This window comes from Globicephala melas, chromosome 5, assembly GCF_963455315.2.
Source record: "Globicephala melas chromosome 5, mGloMel1.2, whole genome shotgun sequence".
Taxonomy (NCBI): Eukaryota; Metazoa; Chordata; class Mammalia; order Artiodactyla; family Delphinidae; genus Globicephala; species Globicephala melas.
In genome coordinates, this window is record NC_083318.1 from 86,340,289 (window position 1) to 86,360,997 (window position 20,709).

A 20,709-nucleotide genomic window follows, 5' to 3' on the forward strand; every position below is an offset into this window, starting at 1 on the left:
TTAAATTTGTACTCTGCTACTTTACCAAATTCATTGATTAGCTCTAGTAGTTTTCTGGTAGCATCTTTAGGATTCTCTATGTATAGTATCATGTCATCTGCAAACAGTGACAGTTTTACTTCTTCTTGTCCGATTTGGATTCCTTTTATTTTTTTCTTCTCTGATTGCTTTGACTAAAAGTTCCAAAACTATATTGAATAATAGTGGTGAGAGTAGGCAACATTGTCTTATTCCTGATCTTAGTAGAAATCATTTCAGTTTTCACCATTGAGAATGATGTTGGCTGTGGGTTTGTCATATATGCCCTTTATCATGTTGAGGTTAGTTCCCTCTATGCCTACTTCCTGGAGAGATTTTATCATCAATCGGTGTTGAATTTTGTTGAAAGCTTTTTCTGCATCTATTGAGATGATCATATGATTTTTCTCCTTCATTTTGTGAATATGGTGTATCACATTGATTGATTTGCATATGTTGAAGAATCCTTGCATTCCTGGGATAAACCCCACTTGATCATGGTGTATGATTTTTTCAGTGTGCTCTTGGATTCTGTTAGTTAGTATTTTGTTGAGGATTTTTGCATCTATGTTCATCAGTGATATTCGTTTGTAGTTTTATTTTCCTGTGACATCTTTATCTGGTTTGGGTATGAGGGTGATGGTGGCCTTGTAGAATGAGTTTGGGTGTGTTCTTCCCCCTGCTATATTTTGGAAGAGTTTGAGAAGGATAGGTGTTATCTCTTCTCTAAATGTTTGATAGAATTTGCCTGTGAAGCCATCTGGTCCTGGGCTTTAGTTTGTTGGAAGATTTTTACTCACAGTTTCAATTTCAGTGCTTGTGATTGGTTTGTTTATATTTTCTATTTCTTCCTGGTTCAGTCTCAGAAGGTTGTGCTTTTCTAAGAATTTGTCCATTTATTCCATGTTGTCCTTTTTATTGGCATATAGTTGCCTGTAGTAATCTCTCATGATCCCTTGTATTTCTGCAGTGTCCATTGTTATTTCTCCATTTGCATTTCTAATTCTGTTGATTTGAATCATCTCCCTTTTTTTCTTGATGAGTCTGGCTAATGGTTTATCAATTTTGTTTATCTTCTCAAAGAACCAACTTTTAGTTTTATTGATCTTTGTTATTGCTTCTTTCATTTCTTTTTGATTTACTTCTGATCTGATCTTTATGATTTCTTTCCTTCTGTTAACCTTGGGTTTTTTTTGTTCTTCTTTCCCCAGTTGCTTTAGGTGTGAGGTTAGGGTGTTTATTTGAGATATTTCCTGTTTCTTGAGATAGGATTGTATTGCTATAAACTTCTCTCTTAGAACTGCTTTTGGTGCATCCCATAGGTTTTGGGCCTTTGTGTTTTCATTGTCATTTGTTTCAAGGTTTTTTTTTTTTATTTCCTCTGATTGCTTCAGTGATCCCTTGGTTATTTAGTAGTGTATTATTTAGCCTCCATGTGTTTGTATTTTTTACAGTTTTTTTTTTCCTGTAATTGATATCTAGTCTCATAGAGCTGTGGTAAGAAAAGATACTTGATATGATCTCAATTATCTTAAATTTACCAGGGCTTGATTTGTGACTCATGATATGATCTATCCTGGAGAATGTTCCATGAGCACTTGAGAAGTGTATTCTGTTGTTTTTGGATGGAATGTCCTATAAATATCATTTAAGTCCATCTTGTTTAATGTATCATTTAAAGCTTGTGTTTCCTTATTTATTTTCATTTTGGATGATTTGTCCATTGGTGATAGTTGGGTGTTAAAGTCCCATACTATTATTGTGTTACTGTCGATTTTCCATTTTATGGCTGTTGGCATTTGCCTCATGTATTGAGGTGCTCCTACTTTGGGTGCATAAATATTTACAATTGTTATATCTTCTTCTTGGATTGATCCCTTGATCATTATGTAGTTTCCTTCTTTGTCTCTGGTAATAGTCTTTATTTTAAAGTCTACTTTGTCTGACATGAGAATTGCTACACCAGCTTTCTTTTGATTTCCATTCCATGGAATATCTTTTTCCATCCCTTCACTTTCAGTTAGTATGTGTCCCTAAGTCTGAAGTGGGTCTTTTGTAGACAGCATATATGTGGGTCTTCTTTTTGTATCCATTCAGCCAGACTATTTTTTTTTGGTTGGAGCATTTAATCCATTTACATTTAACGTAGTTATCAATATGTATGTTCCTATTACCATTTTCTTAATTGTTTTGGTTTTTTATTGTAATTTTTTTCCTTCTCTTGTGTTTCCTGCCTTTAGTATTTGTTTTAAAGCTGGTTTGGTGGTGCTGAATTCTCGTAGCTTTTATTTGTCTGTAAGGGTTTTAATTTCTCCATTGAATCTGCATAAACTCCTTGCTGGTTAGAGTTATCTTGGTTGCAGTTTTTTCCCTTTCAACACTTTAAATATGTCCTGCCACTCCCTTCTGGCTTGCAGAGTTTCTGCTGAAAGATCAGCTGTTAACCTTATGGGGATTCCCTTTTAAGTTATTTGTTGCTTTTCCCTTGCTGCTTTTAATATTTTTTCTTTGTATTTAATTTTTGATTGTTTGATTAATGTGTCTCTTGGCATATTTTTCCTTGGATTTATCCTGTATGGGACTCTCTGCACTTCCTGGACTTGATTGACTATTTCCTTTCCCATATTAGGGACGTTCAAATGTAATCTCTTTAAATATTTTTTCAGTCCCTTTCTTTTTCTCTTCTTTTTCTGGGATCCTTATAATTTGAATGTTGGTGTGTTTTATTGTTGTCCCAGAGTTCTCTGAGACTGTGCTCAATTCTTTTCATTCTTTTTTCTTTATTCTTCTCTGTGGTAATTACTTCCACTATTTTGTTTTCCAGGTCACTTATCCATTGTTCTGCCTCAGTTATTCTGCTATTAATTCCTTCTAGAGAATTTTTAATTTCATTTATTGTGCTGCTCATCTTTGTTTGCTGTTTATTTCTTCTAAGTCTATGTTAAACGTTTCTTGTATTTTTTCCATTCTATTTCCAAGATTTTGGATCATTTTTACTATCATTACTCTGAATTCTTTTCTCTTAGACTGCCTGTTTCCTCTTCATTTGTTTGGTCTGGTAGGTTTTTACCTTGCTCCTTCATCTGCTGTGTTTTTATGTGTCTTCTCATTTTGTTTAACTTACTGTGTTTGGCATCTACTTTTCACAGGCTGCAGGTTCATACTTCCCATTGTTTTTGGTGTCTGCCCCCAGTGGGTATGGTTGGTTCTGTGGGTTGTGTAGGAATCCTGGTGGAAGGGATTTGTGCCTGTGTTCTGCAGGATGAGGCTGGATCTTGTCTTTCTGGTGGGCAGGACCACGTCCAGTGGTGTGTTGTGGGGTGTCTGTGAACTTATTACCATTTTAGGTAGCCTCTCTGCTAATGGGTGGTGTTGTGTTCCTGTCTTGCTAGATTTTTGGCATGGCGTGTCCAGCACTGGAGCTTGCTGGTTGTTGAGTGGAGCTTGGTCTTGGTGCTGAGACGATCTCTGGGAGAGCTTTCACCAATTTATATTACCTGGGGCTGGGAGGTATCTGGTGGACCAATGTCCTGAACTCAGAGCCCCCACCTCAGAGGCTTAGTCCTGACACCTGGCCCAAGCACCAAGACCCTGTCAGCCACATGGCTCAGAAGAGAGTGGAGAAAGTAAAAGAAAGAAAGAAAAAATAATAAATAAAATAAAATAATTAAATTAAAAATTATTAAAATTAAAAATAGTAATAAAAAAAGAGTAGAGAGCAACCAAACCAATAAACAAATCCACCAATGATAACAAGTGCTAAACACTAAACTAAGATAAACATATAAATCAGAAACTAGTCAGTCACATACAGCAAAACCCAAGTCTACCGTTGCTCCCAAAGTCCACTTCCTCAATTTTGGGGTGATTCGTTGTCTATTCAGTATTCCACAGGTGCAGGGTACATCAAGTTGATCGTGGAGATTTAATCCGTTGCTCCTAATGCTGCATGGAAAAGTTTTCCTTTCTCTTCTTTTTTCGCACAGCTCCTGGTGTTCAGCTTTGGATTTGGCCCTGCCTGTGAATGTAGGTTCCTCTCTGGCATCTGTTCTTCCCCCAGACAGGAGGGAGCTAACAGAGTGCCTGATTAGGGGGCTCTCACTCACTCAGGCTCTGGGGAGGGAGGGGTACCGAATGTGGGGTGAGTCTGTGGTGGCATAGTTCAGCATGATGTTGCAACAGCCTGAGGCGTGCCGTGTGTCCTCCCGTGGAAGTTGTCCCTGGCTCATGGGACTCTGGCAGTGGCATGCTGTACAGGCTCCCAGGAGGGAGGCCTTGATAGTGACTTGTGCTTGTACACAGGATTCTTGGTGGCTGCAGCAACAGCGTTAGCATTTCATGCCGGTCTCTGGGGTCCGCACTGATAGCTGCGGCTAGCTCCCGTCTCTGAAGCTCGTTTAGGCGGTGTTCTACCTTCTGTGGGCAGACAGGGAAGGAATCTCCTCTCCTCACGCACCCCAAAGCAGTGGTCTCTTGCCTCTTAGGCAGTTCCAGACTTTCTCCTGGACTCCCCCCCAGCTAGCTATGGCACACTAGCCCCCTTCAGGCTGTGTTCACACAGCCAACCCCTGTTCTCTCCCTGGGATCTGACCTCCGAAGCCCGAGGCTGGTGAGTGCTGGTTGGCACCGATCCTCTGTGTGGGAATCTCTCCACTTTGCTCTCTGCACCCCTGTTACTGCGTTCTCCTCCGTGGTTCTGAAGTTTCCTCCCCCACACCTGCTCACCCCCTTTCTCCACCAGTGAAGGGGCTTCCTAGTGTGTGGAAACCTTTCCCCCTTCACAGTTCCCTTCCAGATGCGCAGGTCCCGTCCCTCTTCTTTTGTCTCTGTTTTTCCTTTTGCCGTACCCAGGTACGTGGGGAGTTTCTTGCCTTTTAGGAAGTCTGAGGTCTTCTGCCAGCATTCAGTAGGTGTTCTGTAGGAGTTGTTCCACATGTAGATATATTTCTGATGTATTTGTGGGGAGGAAGGGGATCTCCACATCTTATTCCTCTACCACCTTGATGGTCCTGTCTAAATTCTCCTTTCTGAAATTGTATACTGAAATCAGAAGTTGTTTAAATTTACTGCAAAATATTTCTAAACATATTCATAAAATATGTTTGAAATAATAAAATATTTTACAAAATGTTTAAAATATTAAAATAAGCAAAATATTTAAACATTAAAACATACAGAATGTTTGGCACTTCCCTGGTCGTCCAGTGCTTAAGACCCTGCACTTCCTATGCAGGGGGAGCGGGTTCGATCCCTGGTTGATGAACTAAGATCCCACATGCAAGATCCTGCATGCCACATGTGGCCAAAAAAAAAAAAAGTATAGAAAGTTTATATGTGTATATATACTCTAATGTAAATCCTTTATATAGGCAGTTTAAAATTTTTTATTTGACTTTAAAAAGAAAAGACAATTGCATTAATTTTGCCTCAGATATAGCCTCCATCTGATTGCAGACTTTTCAAAATAAGAAGTGAGTTTTTGTGATTTAAGATAAAAAAGTCCCACAACTGCTACATGTGTTCACTTATCAAGTGATCTGCATGTCAGTGGGCTTACATATATGGATCAGTAACTAATCAGCTAGTACAAACAAGTGAAAACATCTTACAAGTTTGGGATAGGTGGAGATCAGAAGTTCATCTGGTCAGCTTTCAAATGACTCCACCTGGGACCACTTCTCAACAGTGCTGCAAAAGAGGGGGACACCCTGAACGTCCACTAAATCTGACCTGAAGATACCCATCCAGCTTGCTGTCCATTTTTGAAACACTAGATTTTTTCTTTTTTGCTTTCAATTTTATATTTTTAACATCTTTTTCGGAGTATAATTGCTTTACAATGGTGTGTTAGTTTCTGCTGTATAACAAAGTGAATCAGCTATATGTATACATATATCCCCATATTCCCTCCCTCTTGTGTCTCTCTCCCACCCTCCCTATCCCACACCTCTAGGTGGTCCCAAAACACTGAGCTGATCTCCCTGTGCAATGCGGCTGCTTCCCACTAGCTATCTATTTTACATTTGGTAGTGTATATATGTCCATACCACTCTCTCACTTCGTCCCAGCTTACCCTTCATCCTCCCCGTGTCCTCAAGTTCATTCTCTACATCTGCATTTTTATTCCTGTCCTGCCCCTAGGTTTTTCAGAACCATTTTTTTTTTTTAGATTCCATATATATGTGTTAGCATACAGTATTTGTTTTTCTCTTTCTGACTTACTTCAGTCTGTATGACAGACTCTAAGTCCATCCACCTTACTACAAATAACTCAATTTTGTTTCTTTTTATAGCTAATATTCCATTGTATATGTGTGCCACATCTTCTTTATCCATTCATCTGTCAGTGGACACGTAGGTTGCTTCCACGTCCTGGCTATTGTAAATAGTGCTGCAATGAATATTGTGGTACATGACAATTTTTGAATTATGGTTTTCTCAGGGTATATGCCCAGTAGTGGGATTGCTGGGTCATATGGTAGTTCTATTTTTAGTTTTTTAAGGAACCTCCATACTTTTCTCCATAGAAAATATCTGCAAATGAAGCAACTGACAAAAGATTAATCTCCAAAATATACAAGCAGCTCATGCAGCTCAATATCAAAAAAACAAACAACCCAGTCCAAAAATGGGCAAAAGACCTAAACAGGCATTTCTCCAAAGAAGATATACAGATTGCCAACAAACAAATGAAAGGATGCTCAATATCACTAATCATTAGAGAAATGCAAATCAAAACTACAGTGAGGTATCACCTCACACCAGTCAGAGTGGCCATCATCAAAAAGTCTACAAACAATAAATGTTGGAAAGGGTGTGGAGAAAAGGGAACCCTCTTGCACTGTTGGTGGGAGAGACTAGATTTTAAACAAAGGGGAGCAGGTTAAATGGTCTTTATTTTAATAGTATCAATCAAATTAAAAATCAATTTATATTGTATCAAATAAAGTAACACTTCATTACTCTAGATCTAGCAGCCTAGATCACAGTACTGTGCATTATGAACCAGTGGAAAAAGAAGGTATTATAAAAACTAAAGAGGTATTGCACAATTCATTTCATTTATGTGCTATGTTAAATAATAGTTACTGAACTTTGGAGTAAGGAGAAATTGTCTTTACAACAGTGCTCCAGTGCATCACAATGGACATTTGAACAAGCCCCTTAACTGCACTGGACCTTTTTAACTGTAAAATCAGGAGTGACCTAAGTTAGTACTTCCATCCCCTTAGATTACAGAGTGGATTGGTAAATTATTCTATCTAAGCTCATACATACTGATATAAAGAACACTGTCATGAAAGCAAAATAAATTAATTAAAAATTTATTGAATATTACTATTAGCATTGAATATTATTATTTAATATCTGGCAGTCACTGTGCACTGGAGAATCTAATGATGAGGGGGGAAAATGTGGCTGTCTTCATGGTGCTTAGAAAAGTGGGTGGGAAAGATAAATACTTATCAAACAATCATGCCAATAAATTGAAATTTTCATCAGTGGTAACTGCTATGAGGCAGAGGTGTATCCACAAATTGAGGGAAATTGACAGAGTCAAGCTGCTTAGAAATGTTTCCCCTGAGTAATGAGCAAGAGTTAATTTGGAAAAGAGAACTTTCCAGCCAGGAAATAGCATGTGCAAAGACCCTGTGAGGGGAAAGAGAGTAGTAAGGTCTGTGTGCCTGGAGTATACAAAGTGAGGAGTAGTGTGTGAATACTTTGCCAAATTATGTAGTAAGAAACTAGAAATTTCAGGGTGATTAAGAGTGTCTGGGATATACTAAGTTTCTGGTTAGAATCTGCCAGAATAGGGATGTCCACTAACCTGCCATTATGCATAGTTTCAACAGCAGTTTTGTCCTCGTGTAAGAGCCTGGTGATATGCAACTGATTCTGGGATGTTTCTGAACATCACTGGGAGAGGAATATATAATTAGGTATTAGTGATATAAGTTGGGTTTTTTTAACCAAAATGTTTGGGGATTTATAAAAACCATATAGTTTCAATACCAGTAGATAATGAAAAGTTACTTTTTGTGTTTGTTATACCTTGAAAGTAAATTTATGACAACATTGGGGTATGGTTTAATCATACTGGTACTGTAATATTTCTTGTCGATTTTGGCTAAGTTTCATGAATTCCTAACTGTGAAAAGAAAGCATAAGAAATGTAAAGTTTAAAAAGTGCACAGTTAGAAGTTGTTTCTTTCCCGTCCTGTCAAAATAACACATTTTGATATATTTATTTAATAGTATTTGCTGGAAACTACTGGATACCAAATACTATTTCCAGGCACTGGTGATAGAACAGGGGCTGGGGCAGGAAAAGTGCTTTGCATTCGCAGCACTTTTATCTCTTTCTGAGCATAAAGACTATGTTTCAGTCTCCCTCGCAGTTAGATTGGGAGGATGTGACTGAGTTCTAGCTGATGGGCTGTGGATGATGTAAAACCATTCCTCCAACCTGCGGTCCTCTCTTTCACTGCCATGGAGCCCTTGGAGTGTGTGTGTTCGAATGCTTAGGTACAAGATTGAGATGATCTTCCTCATACTGTGGCAGTGAAAAATAATTATTTAATATGTTAAACCATTGATATTTTGCTGTTTGTTTGTTTGTTTTGCAGTAGAATAGCCAAACATATTGTGGATAATATAGGACCACTGTCACATTGATCTCCCATCTCTTTGTTTATTCTCAATTTCCAAAAAAATATTTCTACCTATTTAGGTCAGAAGTATTGTTTTTCCTTTGAGTCCCATGGTTGACTTCCTTATTTTACACTCTTTTCCATGGTTTGAACAACCACCTGTAAGCTGATGCCTCCAGAAGATAATCTTTTTTTTAAATTTTCTGATCTGAGCTCCAGACCTATATATCCAACTGCTACTGCTACTGCCTGTCTTTCCCCAGAGTTCCTCAGCCAAGTCTAATTCAGTAATTACAAATTTAACTCATTAGCCTTGCTCTCCAGTGAACAAGTTCTTGTCCTAGATTCCCTACATACCTCATATTTTGGTGATACCACATTCACTCCACCACTTAAGTCAGAAAGCTGGAAGTCATCTTAGATTCTGCCTTCTCCTTGACCCTTCCAAATCCAATTGGCTCATAAATCTGATTGTTTTTATCTTTCAAGTATCCCTGGGAAAAGCAGCTTCTCTTCATGAGCTTAGTGGTTAAGACTAAGATCTCTAGATTCAGAATTCTATGCCAAATCTGTCATTTACTATCAGTGGGACTCTGGACAAATCATAAACTTAAGCTCAACTTCCCAATCTTAAAACAGAGGTAATGACTTATTTACTTTATAGAGCTATTGTGATGGAGAAATCAGAAGATGGATGTAACATGAATGTTCATAAAACATGGTGGGTGTATTTGGTAAATGGTAGCCATTATTAATATTATCATTATTATTATCCCCCACAATCTGCCTTAATTTATGTCCTTATCATCATTCACCCTGTACTCAGGCAATAGTCTTAAAATTAGTCTCCTTATCTCTAAGCTCACTTCCTCCCTTTCACCTGCTAACTATCATGATCTCTGTAACACCTGATCACAACCCCACATTGAAAGGATAAAGTTTAAAGAGCTTTGCCATGGTTTTTCCAATTAAACTTCTCTGACCCTCTCTAGTTTTTAAAAATGATAGACCCACGCCCTTACATCTAGGTGTTGCATGTGCATGTTTCTGTCTTTGAGCTGATACTCTTATTTCTCTTGTCTATCCAGGTAACTCATTCTTTTCTCAAACTCTTGTACAAGTTTCACATCCTCTGAAAAGCTCTCCTGGTGACCTAAAGAAAAATTAATTACTCTTTCTTCTCCATTTCCATATACTAAATATACTGATATTATTTTATATATTTTAGTATGTTGTTATTATCTGTTTACAACGTGTTTCCCTGATTAGAATTTAGGTTCCTTGTCCGTAGATTGAAATATATATTTGACTTTGTAATTCCAAGGCCTTTACTGTAATGAGGTTAATAAATGTATATTGAAATGAAATGAAGTTTCTCTAATATTCTAGGTGGAATAATCAGGGTTTTAATTCTTTTATCTTCCCATTATAATTTTGATTATCAAGTTAGCACTTTGGGATATACTGGGAAGTATCAGTAGGTCATAGACCCAATCAACAAGGAGTTTACATTCTAATTCGTTATTCAAAATACATACACATTCACACACACATTTATATACACACACAACCCTGCTTTCAGTGCATGTATTATGTTATTCAATCATTGAAAAAATCTTCTAATTTAAGTTCTATTATCCCTATTTTACCAAGAGGAAAATCAGTATAGAGAAAGCTTAAGTAATTTGCCCAGGTCTCATTATCAGTTAGTGGCAGGACTGGGTTTGAACCCACATAGTCTGACTACAGGGCCAGCAATCTTAATCACTATTCTACACTACCTTCTAAATATAAACATTGAAATTTTAATACAACATGATATAGGAGAAGTGCCAAGTTATGGTAACGTGGTTGGTTGGTAGATCTCTAGAACAAGCTGTGATTTGATTTTGACTGCAACGTTTGGCTAATTAGAGATTCAAAAAATATTCAAGGTAGAAAAAATAAAGAAACAGTATTCTTGTTTGCTCAATATCACACACACTAAAGTGCTTCATATATATGGAAAAGACTACTAAAGTGCATAGGAAATTACTTTTAGAAAAACTGGATCACACTAACGATTTCTTTTAATAATATTTGTTTTCCTTTAATACTCATATATTTTTACCTGATTATATATAATTTCATTCAGAATCATTTCTAAAGGGAGATATTATGCATTTTAACCTTGTTTCATGTATGAAAACTGTACAATGAAATGTTTTAATTTAATTTATACACAGGTTTTTGTAACTTTTGGAATATTTGTGTTTTTTCCAATATCTGGTTATTATGGATCATACATTGAAGGTGAACTAATCACATCAGTGTATTTTAATAATTCCTGAACTGGATTCAAATTTTGCATGAGTTTAATATTCTAAAGCAACATTATGACTCTTAAAAAACTGAAAAGTATTATTAGAATAAGTACAGTCAAATTTAACTTACCTTTAAACTCCTGAGAACTCTTTTTTTTCTTTGCCGCACGCGGGCCTCCCAGGGAAGCCCCTCCTGGGAGCTTTAAATGAATATCCTCAAGTTAAGAATCAGGGCCAGGGCTTCCCTCGTGGCGCAGTGGTTGAGAGTCTGCCTGCCGATGTAGGGAACACGGGTTCGTGCCCCGCTTCGGGAAGATTCCACAAGCCGCGGAGGGGCTGGTCTCGTGAGCCATGGCCGCTGAGCCTGAGCGTCTGGAGCCTGTGCTCCGCAACGGGAGAGGCCACAACAGTGAGAGGCCCGCGTACCGCAAAAAAATAAACAAAAAAACCTGAAGGTCCAGATTTTGTTTCTACTGCAATTGGTTAATGGAAGCTTTCACTCTATATGTTGTTTCAGTCAACTGAGATAATCCATCCTATGCATTAGGAAGGCAAAAAAAGGAAGTCTATAGAACTGTATGAAGTTGATGACTAAACTGTAAAAACGTCTGTTGTTATTTTAAGCATTAAAAGCTTACCAGGCTTTTTTGTTGTCTCTTGTGGTGGTAAATAAAATGAAACAAAGAGCCCATGGAAATCTACTAAGTTTAGCAACTGTAATTAACTGCTCTCAGATGATTATGTGCAGTAAGTGAAGGCCCTTTACTTTTGCTTTGACTTTTGCTTCTGATTTCAACAATAAAGACCAAGTAAAATACAGATGCTCTTTCATGGCTTCAGGGCTTCTATTAAAAACCCTCACTTAGGGCTGCCCTGGTGGCGCAGTGGTTGAGAGTCCGCCTGCCGATGCAGGGGACACGAGTTCGTGCCCTGGCCCGCGAAGATCCCACGTGCTGCGGAGCGGCTGGGCCCGTGGGCCATGGCCGCTGGGCCTGCGCGTCCGGAGCCTGTGCTCTGCAACGGGAGAGGCTGCAGCGGTGAGAGGCCCGCGTACCGCAAAAAAAAAAAAACAAAAACACGAAAACCCAAAACCCTCACTTAAACGTGATTTATCCTTACCTCTAGAAGTGCCAGCATAAATTCAACAAGCAAGAGCATGCTCCCTGTGTAGGATCAAAGGGAAAAGGAAATGCAGCCAAGAAAATGTGGAGCATAGTGTGCATATTAGATAAGGCCTGTACCATCTAGAGGCAGGTCTCTATATCACCTTTCTTAGCCACCTAGTAATAGTGGTGACTGTGGTAAAAACACCTGATTCAAAATAGAAAAAAAACTTGTTTGAAACTTGTCATTTTCCGACCAAAATATTTTCTATTACTTGGTTCCTTTTTGTCTCTAGATACTGAAATCATGATACTGACAAAGGACAAAGTTTTTAAAATCTTTGAGTTTTTAGATCTGTACAATAATGGAATTTGAAGTTGAAACCTCTCATTCAACAAAATATGAAGATGTAAATATTTTTTATTGTCATCTTCTGTGAACATCCTATACAAATATTTTATTTGAATCCCTTGGAGAAAATCTAGATTAAGATATTTTCTGTCCTGTGATTCAGGGAAGAAAACAAGAAACAACTTGAATGTCAAGCTGCTACAGAGTTACAGAAAGGCAGAACAACTAGAGGCAATTAGATGCTTTTACAGTTTAGTCTGAAAAGCAAGGGAAAAGCATTCCTAGTTTGCCTGTCTACATGCCTTGTAACCAGAAAATGATCCTCAGGTTCTCAGCATGCCCCATGTCTGCCCCATTTCTCTCATTGCAGGAGACTGGGGATTTATAGTCTAGAAAAATGGCAGTGTAGGGATTCAGGCATTAGGATCACTAGATATAGCCAAGGAAAAATGTGTCATAATGAAAACAAGGGAATTGTGGTAATATTACTGAACATGAGGGAAAACTAATATTTAGTTTTTCCCTTATTTTCTTTCGCATTTAGAAACAACCAGCTCTAGGACAAAATTACTCTCTTTTTCTCTTAACAAAAATATTTCCACTTTTTAGATTGTATTTTTGCAGACAACATATATCTTACCTTTTTCATATATTGAAATACTATTATTTTTAGCAGCTTTCCTAATTATATATGTATTACAATTTTTAACCTTTAAAAACTTTAATCTCTAATGCAAACAAAGAACTGTTTGTTATATTAGCATTTTTTGATTGGCAAACTTATGAACAGATCTTAAAACCTCTAAAAATATGTATAGTTTCACAGCATAATTTCTCTCTTTAATGTGATACAAGATGTCCGTTTAACAAATCCAAATATCTTTTTTTTTAATTGAAGTATATAGTTGATTTACAATATTGTGTTTGTTTCAGGTGTACAGCGAAGTGATTCAGTTTTATATACATATGTATTTTTTCAGATTATTTTCCATTGTAGGTTATTATAAGATATTGAATATGGTTCCCTGTGCTATACAGTAAATCCTTGTTGTTTATCTATTTTATGTATAGTAGTTTGTATCTGTTAATCTCATACTGAAACCGCACTCCTTCTCTGGTGGGACTCGAAACCAACCAAAACTCAGATTGGGACTTGAACCCATGATCACTGAATTAGGAGAGGACTCAAACTCATTGTTTTTTTTAATTGAAACTGCTCATCTGGTGTCAGGACTTGTGGAAGCTCAGGTTCTTTTGTCTCAGCACAGAAAGATTCTAGCGAGAGGCAAAGTGGCAGGCAAAGATAGAGTTTATTAGCATTCAGGACGCATGTGAGAAATACTAGCCTGCAGGCGAGAAGGCTCTGCCCTTAGGTCTGAGAGGACTTTATTTTTATAAACAAAAGAAAAATGGGGAGGGGGAGAAGACCACCTCCTTCCTTATTCTTTGGCAGACATCAAGGCTTACATCATTAGCTCCTCCTTTGACCTTATAAGGTTTAACCAAGACTGTCATGGTGCTATTTAAGTCGTATGCATATTTAGCTGAAGGGTGGTAACCTATACTGATATATAGTAATTCATCTCAGGTTTCAGTACAATGTCCCCTTTCACCTAGTTTTTTTTTTTTTTCCCCCTTTCACCTATATTCCTGTCTTGGCTATATACAGAAATGCTACTCTTCAAGGACTATTAACTCCCTGACTTACCATGTAAGAAGATTCAGACCCCTTACCTATTTATCAGGATTTGTGGTTTGAGTGTGTCTGGTGATTGGTTGCACCTGGTGTTCCTGCAAGGTAATGTAAATTGTTTCTAGGTTACTGGATTCTTTTCTTGAGTGGTCATTAAATTACAAGTCTCCCAAACCCCCTTAAAATTCCCTTTCTTTAATATGTTAGTGTGATTTCTAAACTATTTAATTATCCTACTCTATTCTTATAAATATTCTTAATTCATCCCTCTTCCCCCTCCCTGTCCCCTTTGGTAACCATAAATTTGTTTTCTATGTCTGTGAGTCTATTTCTGTTTTGTATATAGATTCATTTGTACTATCTTTTAGGTTCCACATATAAGTGATGTCATATAATATTTGTCTTCTCTATCTAAGTTACTTCACTAAGTATAATATTCTCTGGGTCCATCCATGTTGCTGCAAATGGCAATATTTCATTCTTCTTTATGGCTGAGAAATATTCCATTGTATACATACCAAATCTTCTTAAGCCAATCATCTGTTGATGGGCACTTGGATTGTTTCCATTTCTTGGTTATTGAAAACAGTCCTGCTATGAACATTGGGATTGCATGTATCTTTTTGAAGTAGAGTTTTTGTATTTTCTGTATACATACCCAGGAATTGGATTGCTGGATCATATGGTAGCTCTATTTTTAGTATTTTTAAAGAACTTCCATACCATTTTCCACAGTGTCTGCACCAATTTACATTCCCACCAACAGTGTTGGAGCGAACTCATCTGAACATACTAATTACTAGTAGTGAAGTTGAATTTGTAATAAAAAAATTATAAATATATACACACAAGACAACAAAGTCCCCAAAATATATGAAGCAAACCCCTGCAGGGTCCTTCTCCATTTTAGTAAGACTTTTCCAGTTAATTTGATTGAAGTATGCAGCTCAATTAATTTGACTTCATGGGAAAGAGTCAGGAATTAATCAACTTGACTTCACCATCTTTATTCCCTCAGATCTCCGGGCAAATAGAAACCAGAGGGCCCAGAATCCTGTTGATGTAATCCATATGCATCAGCCTCCAGTGCACAGAACAGGATGAAAAAAAAGTGGGGAATGAATCTGGAGGGGTGAACTAAAGATATACAGCATGGCAAACTTGTCCCATTTTTCAGAGGGAAAACCCTAACAAAACTATAATTATTATTTTCCTAAAAAGCATTGTCAATTTGATTGGTGAAAAAATGTGTTAAATATTTTTCTGTATGGATACATTTTGTAACTAAATATTCTCTCTAGGAATAAATCTTATAAGTTTGCGTCTCCCTAGGAACATATATATGTGTATAACAGATTCACTTTGTTATAAAGCAGAAACTAACACACCATTGTAAAGCAGTTATACTCCAATAGAGATGTTAAAAAAAAACAAAATAACTAACTAAATAAATCTTATAAGTTTGCAGATCATATGTGTGTGTGTATAGAAATCAAGATTGAAATAAATGAAAATACATACTTAAAGATGAATTATTCATAGCATAAGACTGTGAGTTTTTGAGAGAGAGTATCATATCAGTGGATTTTATCAACACTATCCTAGATTTGATAAGGCTGAACCTAAGGGTAAGATTATCTCAAAGCATAGATCTCTAGCTTCTCATCACTAGATTTTATTTCAAATCACTAGATTTGTCATTATGTACTATGGATGATTTTTTTTTTTTTTACACTGGATAGATTGCCACAGAGATGATCATCTCATGGCAAGTTGACTAACGTGACCTTAGCCCAGCTAATACCTCCCTTGTTTAATTTGCTTTCTCTTTTTTTAAAAATTGAAGTATAGTTGACTTACAATATTATATTAGTTTTAGTTGTACAACATAGTGATTCAATATTTTTATAGATTATACTCCATTGAAAGTTATTACAAAACAATGGCTATATTTCCCAGTACTGTGCAATGTGATATAGAGAACAAACTAGTGATTACCAGTGGGGATAAGGAAGAAGATAGAGGTATGGTTTTAAGAGTTACAAATTAGTATGTATAAAATAGATAAGCAACAAGGATGATCTTTAAGGTGTGGATCAATTTGATGTTTTCACTGTGGCCCAAGAGTCACAAATGGTTCTTACACTTTGGGCCAAATATTGGGAGACTCAGAGGCCTTAATGTGAGTACTGTGTGATAAATTCAGCATTTTCTTAACAGGAAAATAAATAACTGAATTTTAGGGATGGCAGGGGGTTAAGAATGAAACTACAAAGTGCTTGAACTCTTGATAATGCAATTCTTCCTGTAGAATATCAGATAGATAGCAACAGTTCTGATTATGAAGGCTATAAAAAGGTAAGAGAAGATTGTGGAAGTTGATGTTAACCTTGGCAAATATTCACTGTCCTCCACTTTGCTGGGAAAGGAGTATATACTTTCCTGCCCAATAACTTTGGACTTGGCCATGATATCTTTGCCCAATTAATTGTGAGCAGAAGTGAGAACACGCCAATGATGCTTTAAGAGGCATTGCATTTTACAACGGATCTCTTGTTCTTTACTGTGTCTAACTTGAGAAAGAACATGTACCCCAAGGGGGCTGCTTCTTCAGCTTGGGTCCCAGAATGAAAAACATGTATCAGAGTCTCAGCCTGTCTAAATCCTGGAAATGCATGGCAGTATAAAGGTAATATGAACTAGGACTAGCCCTCTGTTATTGTAGGTAATGAGAGATTTCAGATTGTTTTGTTTTTTTAGTAAAGCTGGCTAACATAATTGCTTCTCACAGACCTTCCCTAAAATAGTTGCTAAGTTGGAGACTGGTTTAACATTTTTCCTATAAGTAGTTGTTCTAAAATATGTACAATTAATCTTTCCCTTTATAGACAACTTTGGTCTTAATATTTAGAGATTTGAACAAAAGTACTATATAATTCAGTTAAAATTAATGTTCGATGGTTTCAAGAGTTGATATAAATGAGAAAAATGACATTTTCACTGGTATAAGTAAGGAATTTATTTTTGAAACTCTTTTTAATAACAGAGATGTACATATGTACCTGGGTAGACATTCATTCATTCATTCATCTAATATTCATGAATATATACTGTACACAAGTCACCGTACACAAGGCTTTGTATTGATCAGTGAATAAAACATAGTCCCTGCCTTCGTGGGGTTTAACTGTATTTAGATTGGAGAGAGACAAAATAAATGTTATCTTTGATTATTGATCAAGTTGGAGTCTGATAGGTTATGTGCATCTTAATGTCACCTTTCTCTCTTTGTAATTGATTAGCATTGTCTGGAGAGGTACACTTAGTATCTGCGATATCCAGTTCTACATTGGATTCGTTATATACTATAGTGTAACAAATTACATACACTAAAATCTAGTAGCATAAAGCAACAAACATTTATTATCTTACGCAGTTTCTAAGGGTTTGGAATATGGGAATGACTTAGCAAGATAGTTCTGGCTCTGGGTCTCTCACAAGGTTATAGTCAAATTGTTGGTTGGGGTTCCAGTCATCCAATGGCTTGACTAGGATTGGAGAATTCAGTTTTAAGTTCTTTGACTTGCATGGCTGTTGACAGGAAGGCTTAGTTCCATTCCAGTTATTGACAAATGACCTAATTTCTTTGTCATGAAGGAATGTCCACAAGGTTGCTGAGTATACTCATGACATGGTAGCTCTCTTTCTTCCTTTGCAATCTGTGTGCTATTTATTTATTTATTTATTTATTTATTTTTGCCTTATTACAGTGGCCAGAGCTTCTACTACCAGGTTTAATAAGAATGATGAGAACAGGTATTCTTGCCTTGTTCCTGATTTTAAGATGAAAGGATTCAGTCTTTTCACAATTGAGTGTGATATTAGCTGTAGGCCTTTTACAGATAGTCTGTATCAAGTTGATATAGTTTTCCTCTATTTTCAAATTGCTGAGAGTTTTTTTCAATGAATTCTATAAAATGATTTTCCTACATCAATTCATATGGTCATATGATAACTCTTCTTTAGCTTATTAATATGGTGATCTATATAGATTGATTTTCAAATGTTGAAAACTCCTTACATATCTAATATGAATTTCAATTGGTCATATTGTGTGTTTTGTTAATATATATATTGCTAGATTCAGTTCACTAGTACTTTTGTTGAGGATTTTTGTGTTTAAGTTCATTATGGATATTGACCTATGGTTTTCTTTTTTGTACTATGTTTGTCTGGTTTTAGTATCAGGATAATATTGGTTTTATGAGTTGGAAAGCATTCTTTTCTTTTTTGTATCCTAGAAGAGATTGTGTAAAATTGGTCTTAACTCTTCTTTAAATGTTTGGTAAAATTCTGCACTGAAGTGACGTAGGAATGGCTATTTCTTTTTCAAGAGTATTTTAATTAAAATTCAATTTTTAATAGTTACAGGACTATTCAGGTTATATATTTCATCTGGTCTGAGTTTTGATAGCTTGTAGTTTTTAAGTAATTGGTTCATCTTTTTCTAAGTTGTCAAATTTATGTGCATAAAATTGTTTATAGTATTTTCTTATTATCTTTTTATTGGCTATGTAATCTATGGTAACATCTCTTCTTTCCATTCCTGATATTGATGATTTACATCTTGTATCCTTTAATCTTTCCCACTCTTGCTAGAGGATTGTCAATTTTATTGACTTTTTTTTAAGAACTAGTTTTTAGTTTATTAATTTTCTCTATTTTTTTTTCTGTATTCAATTTCACTTATTTATGATTTAAATTTTTATCATTTCTTTCCTTCTGCTTCTTTGGGGCTTATTTTACTTTGGTGAAATAATGAAAATACTGTTCCATAAATCCAGAAGAAACAGAAATCTAGAGAATCGAACCCTGCTAATCCCATAAAGACTTCTGATTTCCTGAAAGGTGGCAGAGAAGCTGAGCATAGCTTTTGACAGCCCTATCGGTTTAGGAAGATAAAAGTTGGATTCTAGGCCCCAGAAAAAGATAGGGGAGAGGCCTTGTATAACCACTGTTGTTTTCAATTGAATCCTGAAGACCACATAAGTTCAAATTCATATTTCTTTTCTTCATATTTCTTTTCCTTGAAAGTGGTAACATTACTAAGGGCTAAAGAGTTACTGGGGTCTAGCGGGCAACAGCATGCCTGGGTGAGGAAAAAGTGGCAGTGAATCTAGGGGTCAAGTAGGTGGCAGGCAAGAGCAGATAGTAGCATTAACATGAGGTTGGTTACTATGGGGAAAGAGGGGTGTGATTAAGCAAAAAATAAGTACATTAAAGATAATGGGAAATAATTTAGAAATTTGGAAAATGAAAAGATTGTATAGTATTATTGAAGTTATAGGTGTAGATGTAAACTTGTATTTTTCATAGTATATATACTTTGATTCAAATTACATATATATATATAGATTTATCTATTCATTTACCCTATGTATCTATATGTCTATCTATCTATAGAGAAAGATATTGAGAAATGAAGAGTGACATAGCTGTGCACTAAGGTGACTCAGAAGCAATGACAGTCTAGAAACAATGAGCATACAAAATACTCAAATCTTGATTTCTAAATGGTATCTTCCACTAAATTAACTCAAATTCCTTGGAAAAAATAGCTTGTTCCAAGGCCGATGCAAGGAAAATACATAAGTCAGATAATAAGTTCTCAAAAGGTGAAAAGGGAATGTCAAGAAGGCACAGAGCCAGTTTGAAGGGACTCCCACTGGCCAGAACTGAGATAATTTGAGTATCAAATAAATTTTGATATGACATATAATAACTTTTGAATTAAATGGGTAGTCATGAGTTCATATTGATATGAATAAATAAATGAGGGGAAAGAAAAATTCTTTTCTTATAATATAATGCCATGCAATAAATTAAGAATGATAGAAATAGAAACTATTGACAGAATTTGCAATCATTTTAGTGGTGAAAGATTTAGGCTAAATAATCAATGGATGCCAAATGCAAGGGAGTGAATTATAGCCTTAGATTATCTCCCCACAAAATACTAATCAATCACAAAGATAGAAAAGCTGACATTATGTTAGAGAAAAAGGGCAGACACCAATTTAACCAAATGATCAAGTTTGACAACACCAGTGTGCAACAGGCTGGTATTGCATGCCCTCTGATGTGATGTGCTGAGAGAGCCACAATTTTTCTGTATGTCCTGAGAGTTGAGATGGGCAAGATTGGAAGATATTGTGCAAAATTAAAAGTCTATATTCTAAAACTGCAAAGGTCATGAAACACAGAAAATACTGAGCAGCTGTTGAGACTGAAGGAAATCTGAATTATGATAATAAAATGCAACATGTTATCTCAAATTGGATCCGGGACCAGAAGGAAAAAACAAAAAGCCTTTGATGAAGCAGTTGGGATGGATGTGATTGCAATATATGGATTGGACGGTAGTACTGTGTCAATATTGATTTCCTGATTTGGATAGTTGTGATTATACAGGAAAGTGCTTTATTTGGGGGAAATAGACACTGGCATATTTAAGGGTGATTATGTCTTTATCTCAGATGGTTCAGAGAAAGAATAATGATAATGAATGAGTCTGAATGTGTGTATAGGT